The 8,270-nt window shown below is 45.1% G+C and overlaps 1 pseudogene; it reads left to right on the top strand.

Annotated features, from left to right (window-relative positions):
- The first annotated feature begins 6,125 nt into the window (after nt 1-6,125).
- On the top strand, nt 6,126-7,694 carry LOC144597517 (RNA-binding protein 8A pseudogene; annotated as a pseudogene).
- Nucleotides 7,695-8,270: the final 576 nt, after the last annotated feature.

Below are 8,270 nucleotides of genomic sequence, written 5' to 3'. Positions count from 1 at the left end.
GTAGGACCAGTGTTCAAACATACTGTCTGAAGGAGAAGGGATTAAGCAGAATGAGGTTCTTCACATGATTTGCAATGCATTCAATAATGCATTGTTTTGTTGCTGGAGATTTTATTACAAAGAGAAACGTGGATTATTTCACAGTGTTCAGAATGATGCTGAGAGTTGGTTATTAATTTTTAAGTTTTGTTCCTAAGCTATTTAGTTTCGAGAAACAGGTCCTTCGGCCCACCAAGTCCATGCCGACCAGTGATCACCTATACACTAGTTCTATCCTAAACACTAGAGATAATTTACAGAAACCAATTAACCTACAAATCCGTATGTCTTTGGAATGTGGGGGTAAATCAGAGCACCTGGAGAAAACCTACCGATCACAGGGAGAACGTGCCAACTCCATGCAGACAGCACCCATGGTCAGGATCGAACCCGCGTCTCTGGCACTATAAGTTTAGTTAGTTTAGTTTAGAGATACAGTGCGGAAACAGGCCCTTTGGCCCACCAAATCCGCATTGATCAGTGATCCCCACACATTAACGCTATCCAACACATACTGGGGACAATTTTACACTTATACCAATCTGATTAACCTACAAACCTGTACGTCTTTGGAGCAGTATTGTACATCTGTAAACCTGTACGTCTAAGGCAGTAACAATACTGCTGCGCTACTGTGCCACACTATTTCTTAGTTTACAAAAGGGCACAAAGGGCTGGAGTAGCATCTGCAGAGATGGTCAGGCAGCATCTCTGGAGAACATAGATAGGTGCCATTTTGGGTTGAGACCCTTCTTCAGTTTAGTTTATTGTTCTCACATGTACTGAGGTACATTGAAAAAGTTTTTTTCCGTGCTATCCAGTCAAAGAAAAGAAAAGAGTATGCATGAATACAATCAAACTGTCTACAGTGCACAGATAAAGGATAAAGAGTACAACATTCAGTGCAAAGATATAACAGTGAAGTCCAATAAAGTCAAATTAAAGATAGTTCAAAGGTCTCCAATGACTCTCACCGGTGTCAATAGATGCCACAGCACAACTTTTAAAAATGGATCTGAAGAGCAATCCCCAGTGTTTGGCCATTTTTGCCCCCACAATCCAAGTAAACCTGTATGTCTTTGGAATGTGGAAGGAAACTGGTGCTCCCAGGGAAAACCCACACAGGTAACGGGGAAAACATGCTAATCCCATACAGACAGCACACATAGACTGGATTCAAACTCGGGTCTATGGCGCTGTAAGGCAGTATATCTGCCATATCTCTTTCAGATCCCTGAGGTGTAGTTCATCTGATCCAGGTGACTTATTCACCCTCATACCTTTCAGCTTCCCAAGCACCTTCTCTGTTATAAGAACAACTCCACTAACTTCTGCCTCCAGATTCTCTTGAATTTCTGACACGTTGCTGATGTCTTCATTTGTGAAGGTGAATGCAAAAACCTTATTCAATCCATCTGCCATTTCTTTATTCCCCATTATTACTCGATGACATTTTCTAGTGGTCCAATATCCACTCTTGCCTTGTTTTTACTCTTTATATATCTGAAGAAACGTTTGCTATCCTCTTTTCTATCATTGGTTAATTTACCTTCATAATACATCTTTTGTCCCCTTATTGCCTTTTTATTTACCTTCTGTTGGTTTTTAAAAGCTTCCCAATCCTCTGATTTCCTACTCATCTTTGCATTATCATATGCCTTCTCTTTTGGTTTTATGCTGTCTTTGACTTCCTTTGTCAACCACGGTCGCCTCATTCTCCCCCCCATTCTCCCCTTAGAATCTTTCTTCCTCGTTGGGATGAAAAGATCCCGCGTCTTCCGAACCTCCCAGAAACTCCTGACATTGCTGCTGTACTGGCATTCCTGCTCACGTCCCTTTCCAATCAACTTTAGCCAGCTACGCCCTCATGCCTTTACCCAACAGTAATAGCAACACATCTGATTTCATCTTCTCTCTCTCAAACTGGAGATTTAATTTTATCGTATTTTATGGTCACTACCTCCTAGTGTTTCCTTTACTTTAAGCTCCCTAATCAAATCAGGTGCGTTACACAACACCAAATCTCAATCAACTCAGCTGTGAATTAAATGTAATGTTTGAAGCCAGCACTGTGAGCATTTCCCATCAGTATTTTGCCTATCATTTAACCTTCACTGACTGGAACGGTTTCATTTGGAAGTGGGAGTCTTCGCTGGCACAGGGCACAAGTCTGTGGTCGGCTGCATATGTCAAATGGCTGATGATGCTGTCAGAGGTGCAAGTCCTGATGTCCAGGGACAACACAACATCAACAGAAGATTAAACAAGTCTCTTAAACAGGATTTCCTAAAGTCTCAGGTGGAATTAATTGTATGCATTTGAAAATGTGTGGGAAGGAACTACCGAACATAGACACAAAATGCCGGAGTAACTCAGCTGGTCAGGCAGCATCTCCGAAAGAGGGTAGAAGGCCGTCTGGGGGAGTCCAAGAGGAGGAGGACCATTGGAGATGGGAGAAGGGTTCATCACTGGGTGGTGAGGACTCCTTCCCATAGAAAAATGCATGGAGGTGGAGGTGACGGAAGAAAAGCTTGTGTCAAAGGGTGGTGAGTGTGTGGAAGAGCTGCCAGAGGAGGTACTTGATGCAGGTACTATCGTAACGTTTAAGAAACATTTTAGACTGATACATGGGTAGGATAGGTTTAGAGGGACATGGGCAAATGCAGGCACATGGGACTAGTGTAGATGGGGCATGTTGGTCGGTGTGGGCAAGTTGGGCCGAAGGGTCAGTTTCCACGCTGTGTCGATGAGTATATAAAAATTTGAATGAACTAATGGTGCAGATGATCATGAGAGTGGAACACTGAGATTGTTACTTGGGTATTCTTGTCAACAATGGGCTAATTCTATAGCTTAGTATCAAAGAGTCTTTCTAAAGTAAGCTACATGGGAATGCCTAAACATCCACGATTGATGGTTTGCACATTGATGAGTCCACAATTTTCACCATCTACCAGCAGTTCACCAAAGCACCGTGTTACTCACAACACAATATGCTGGACAAACTGGCATCAATCTATCAGTCCTTCAAGTCTATGGCTATCAACAAACAGACTTTAGTCAGAGGGTGGTAAACTGCCTCTGATGGTTGTGGAGGCCAAGTCATTGGGTGTATTATTAAGGCGCAGATTGACAGATTCTTGGTTAGTACGGGTGTCAGGGGTTATGGGGAGAAGGCAGGAGAATGGGGTTGAGAGGGAAAGGTAGATCAGCCATGATTGAATGGCGGAGGAGACGATGGACCGAATGGCCTAATTCTGCTCCAATAATTTATGAACATGAGTAAAGTGTGTCCCACATTGCAAATTGAAAGGCTGCCATTTCTGAGAGTCAGCAGCAACGACGCTGATTTTCTGACTCCCTTGAAGCGGAAGCGTGGTGGGAATCCAAATCTCCCACAAAACTGTAATCTACATTTTGTTCTCCCGGCCATTAATATTCTGCAAACGATACCCATGCCAATCAGCAAAACCATGACTGGAATAGAGTTATCAGGATTATTGTAGTAGGCATAAAAATGTGCAGAATGTGCTGAAAGCTGCTAATTAATAATGTATACGTGCCTTGGCAATGGCATTATAACTTTCTGTGAATTTTAAGGTGCAACTTAAATAAAGATGGTGGTCCCTGAAGTTTCACTAGAGCTGTGAGGTTCTGCCATGGATATTGCCATGGGAATGTCCAAATGGACCTCTGGAGATCTCTTTGGGTTCCCTGGCTTTAAACATTCTGAAGTACATTTCACATCAAGCATGATGGTGATCAGGCACAAACTTAATTACAAGCAAGTTTTTGTTTCCACAATATTCCAAGATACTTTACCAGCAAGGAGGTAGTTTTTTAAGTGTGATCACATTTTAGTTTAGTTTAGAGATACAGCTCGGAAACAGGCACTTTGGCCCACCAAGTCCTTGGCAACCAACGATCACCCTGTACACCAGCACTATCCCACACACTAGGGTAAATTTACAATTTTTACCGAAGCCAATTAACCTACAACTACACATCTTTGGAGCGTGGGAGGAAACCGGAGCAACCGGAGAACGCGATCACAGAGAGAATGGACAAACTCCTTACGGACAGCGCCCGTAGACAGGATCGAACCCGGGTCTCTGGTGCTGTAAGGCAGTATATCTACTGCTGCTTCACCATGATGCTCATGTGCTGCAAAAAGAAGAAACTAGGTCATGATGCAACCAGTCAATATGCGCTCTACTGTACACCTGTAGAAGTTCAAGATAGTATTTGTCAACATACCTAATCTCCTCAATCTTCTTTGTCAGCATAGGCAAGGCCAATATTCATTTTAGATGATGTGGACAAGTTGGGCCAAAGGGCATGTTTCTATGTTGTATGACTACAAGCTTTGCACTACTATGATTGCAGTATGTACTTGAAGTGTAAGAAAATAACTGCAGATGCTGGTACAATCGAAGGTATTTACTCACAAAATGTTGGAGTAACTCAGCAGGTCAGGCAGCATCTCAGGAGAGAAGGAATGGGCGACGTTTCGGGTCGAGACTCTTCTTCAGACTATGTACTTTGGTATTTTGCACTATCGTTGTCTGATTTAACTATAATAACTGATGATTTATTGTATTTTTATTTCTAGTTGTTATTACGTCCAATGTGCCTGTAGAACTGGAACAAATAAGACTTGCTTTGTTTCGGTACATAAAATTTGCCTGAGCATTCATTGAATCATCAGTTGTTCCTCAATCAAGGTTCTTTGGGGTGGGGGGAGGGGGGATCTTCCTATCGGTTTGCTCCTGGGCCTGGCTAAGATGGCAGTTCACTGGTCCAGGCAGCGGACAGTCGAGGGTTCTGCCCGAGTCCACTGCCTGCCCCTCTTCTGGGCCTTCGTCCGTCCCTGCGGATCCCTGGAGAGGGAACACGCGGTGTCCACAGGGACACTGAAGGCCTTCCGTGAACGCTGGTCACCGCAAGGGGGGGGGGGGTTGGGGGTTGTCACCGATAAGGATGATGACATTGTAATTTAATGATTGATTGATTGATGTTTGCAACTTGCTGGGCAGTTTTGATCTTTCCAATACGCTGTAACTCTGATTAATTGTATACGATGCTTAGGGGGAGAAAAGAATGACGTTTCTTGAAGTAAGTTGTTTAAATTTTTTCTGCTGTTTTTTCTCTTGGGCTTCCTTTTCCCATTCAATCTGTGGCATTCTTAATCTGGGAGAAGCATAAATTAGCACAAGTGACTGATTTAGCCAAAAGTCAGTTAACAATTCTGAGCACGATATCATGCCAACAAGTTCATCCAACAAATTCTGTTTGGCTTTCGGTCATGGGATTGGTAGTTCCTGCATCCTGCAGTGAAGTGAGGAAGAAATGCAACAAACCGTGTCGGCAACTATTGATTTCTCTAACTTCAAGTAACCTTTGCATCCCCTCCTGCACCCTTGCATCCCCTCCCGCACCCTTGCATCCCCTCCCTTGCTGTGGTACTAGTTTTATCATATCATATCATATATATACAGCCGGAAACAGGCCTTTTCGGCCCACCAAGTCCGTGCCGCCCAGCGATCCCCGCACATTAACACTATCCTACACCCACTAGGGACAATTTTTACATTTACCCAGCCAATTAACCTACATACTGTCGTCCTGCTGAGTTTCACTGTTTGAATTGCTCGTTATCACCTTCCCCACAGCTAACAATGGACAATTGTGCGCTTCACCTTCCCTTGATCATCGTTGCTGGCTTTGATCTGTCTTTTTACATATATTAATTTGCTCTATGACTTTTCAGATCTCTCGGTTCCCTCTCCCCTGAATCTCAGTTTGAAGAAGGGTCTCGAACCGAAACGTCACCTATTCCTTGACCCCAGAGATGCTGCCCAACCCGCTGAGTTACTCCAGCTTATTGTGTCTATAAACCGTGTTGGCATCTCCCCCTCTACGTGAAACCCATCAGCAAAAAAATTCAGCCAGCTAGAAATTACCGTTGGCAAGTTTAGTTCAGCGTTTGATGTATTTGGCTTGATGTTACTTTGCTATTTTAACAGAAATGTTCATTCGCTGTTGGTTAAAAAAAAGTTAATCGTTGCATTAAATCACCAGGCAGCATGGTGTCATTTGCTAATACTGGCAGCAGTAATTTCTGGATTCGTGCCTTCAAGGTTAGAAATGAATTCACTCTTTCTTAATGGGTCATTAATTTGTATTGAATACTCTGATTGTGCTTCCTCCATTTCAAAAGGGATGTAGCTGACATATTTCATGCTCTCTCTGCTCCCCCATTTGTTATGCATGGTTACCAAGAGCACTAGTAATCAGCAAAAACTTATCTTACTGAAGATAGAATTTTGGCTTGAAACTCTATTGAATATTTCATGATGCCAGATATTCTCAGATTCTAGCCTTGCTATTATTTCCATAAATGAATAATTTTCTCTCTTGGTACATGTGTTGCTATCCATTTCTTTATCAATATAGTTACACAGACCTTGACATTTCTTTCCGACTGAGTCGTCACAAGATAGAACTCCCATAAATGACTGCTTCAGAAGTGAATACATTGGCCTTGCATCACTGATAATATGATTCTTCAAATCTTTCCCATTTAGCAGCAAACGTTTTTAATTTCAGCTGCAAACTCTGCATTTCAGTGCACGTTCATTCTGAAATGTATCCTCACAAACAATTAAGTTAGGTAAACATTAATATATAGAAGACAGAACATAGAACAGTGCAGTACAGGAACAGGCCCGTCGGCCCACAGGGTTTGTGCCGAACATGATGCCAAGTTACACTAATCTCATCTGCCTGTACATGATCCAAACCCTTCTATTCCCTGCAGGGCCGGATTAAGTTAGTGCGGGGCCTTTAGCTAGGGTTGCCAACTTCCTCACTCCCAAATATGGAACAAGGTGACGTCACCGCCCCGCATCCCATGTGACCTCACCCAGCCAGCGGCCACGTGCTCCCGCTCTACTAATGGTGGCCGCCCGGGCCGGGAGGCGGGTTGCTATGCAACCTCCGTTAGGTGGCGCCCGGGCCTACACTCTCCGGAGGTAGACACAAAATGTTGGAGTAACTCAGCGGGTCAGGGAGCATCTCGGAAGAGAAGGATTGGGTGACCTTTCGGGTCGAGACTGTTCGGAAAGGTGTCGACCCGAAACGTCACCCATCTTTTGCTGGATCTCCATGAGGCGGGCGACGATAACTTCGCCATGGATGACGAGGGCGATGAAAGTTTCCACAAACTGAAGGAGAAGGCGAAGAAGAGGAAGGGGCGAGGATTTGGCTCTGAGGAAGGCGCTCGATCCAGGCTGCGAGAAGACAACGACTCCGTGGAGCAAGATGGCGACGAGCCAGGCCCTCAATGTTCCTTGGAGGGGTGGATCCTGTTTGTGACCGGGATCCACGAGGAAGCCACCGTGGAGGACATCCACGACAAGTTTGCCGAGTACGATGAGATCAAGAACCTGCACCGGCGCACCGGCTACCTCAAGGGCTGTGCTCTGGTGGAGTACGAGATCTACAAGAAGGCACAGATGGCCATGGAGGGTTTGAGCGGGTCGGAGCTGGATGGGCAGCCCATCAGTGTGGACTGGGGCTTCGTCAGTGGCCCCGAGGAGCAAGAGGCGGAGTGGCCGCAGGAGAAGTGGAGCCCGGACCGGCAGCATCACTGAGCCGGGACGGAGTGCGGAGCGACCGGTGAGACGGAGCGGCCTGCACAGCACCGGAGACCGAGACACGCCCGCAGATCGCCGTGCCCAAACTGAGCCGTGCGTTACAGGGGCCATTTAATCTCAGTTGGAACTGTCGTGGGGCTGGGGAGAGGGTGGGGAGGGAAGGGTAAGGTTGGCTTGTGCAAAACAACACTCAGAAATAAAGTATTTTAGTTCAAAAAAAGAAAATCTTCAGTCTGAAGAAGCATTTAATGCGGAGCCCTTGTAAACGCGGGGCCCGTAGCACATGCTACTTTTGCTACTAGGTTAATCCAGCACTGATCCCCTGCACTTCCATGTGCCTGTCTGAAAGCCTCTTAAACACCACTATCGTATCTGTCTCAAAAATCACCCCTCTCTATGTGTTCCAGCCCCCCACCACTCTTTGTGTGAAGAAACTGAGTTTAGTTGAGAAATACAGCGCGGAAACAGGCCCTTTGGCCCACTGAGTATGCGCCAACCAGCAATCCCCGTACACTAGCACTATCCTACACACTAGGGACAATTTACGATTTTTACCAAAGCCAATTAACCTAC

This window comes from Rhinoraja longicauda, chromosome 10 (assembly GCF_053455715.1).
Source record: "Rhinoraja longicauda isolate Sanriku21f chromosome 10, sRhiLon1.1, whole genome shotgun sequence".
NCBI lineage: Eukaryota > Metazoa > Chordata > Chondrichthyes > Rajiformes > Arhynchobatidae > Rhinoraja > Rhinoraja longicauda.
Note: the sequence above shows the minus strand (reverse complement) of the source record. Positions and strands in the feature narration are given on the sequence as shown.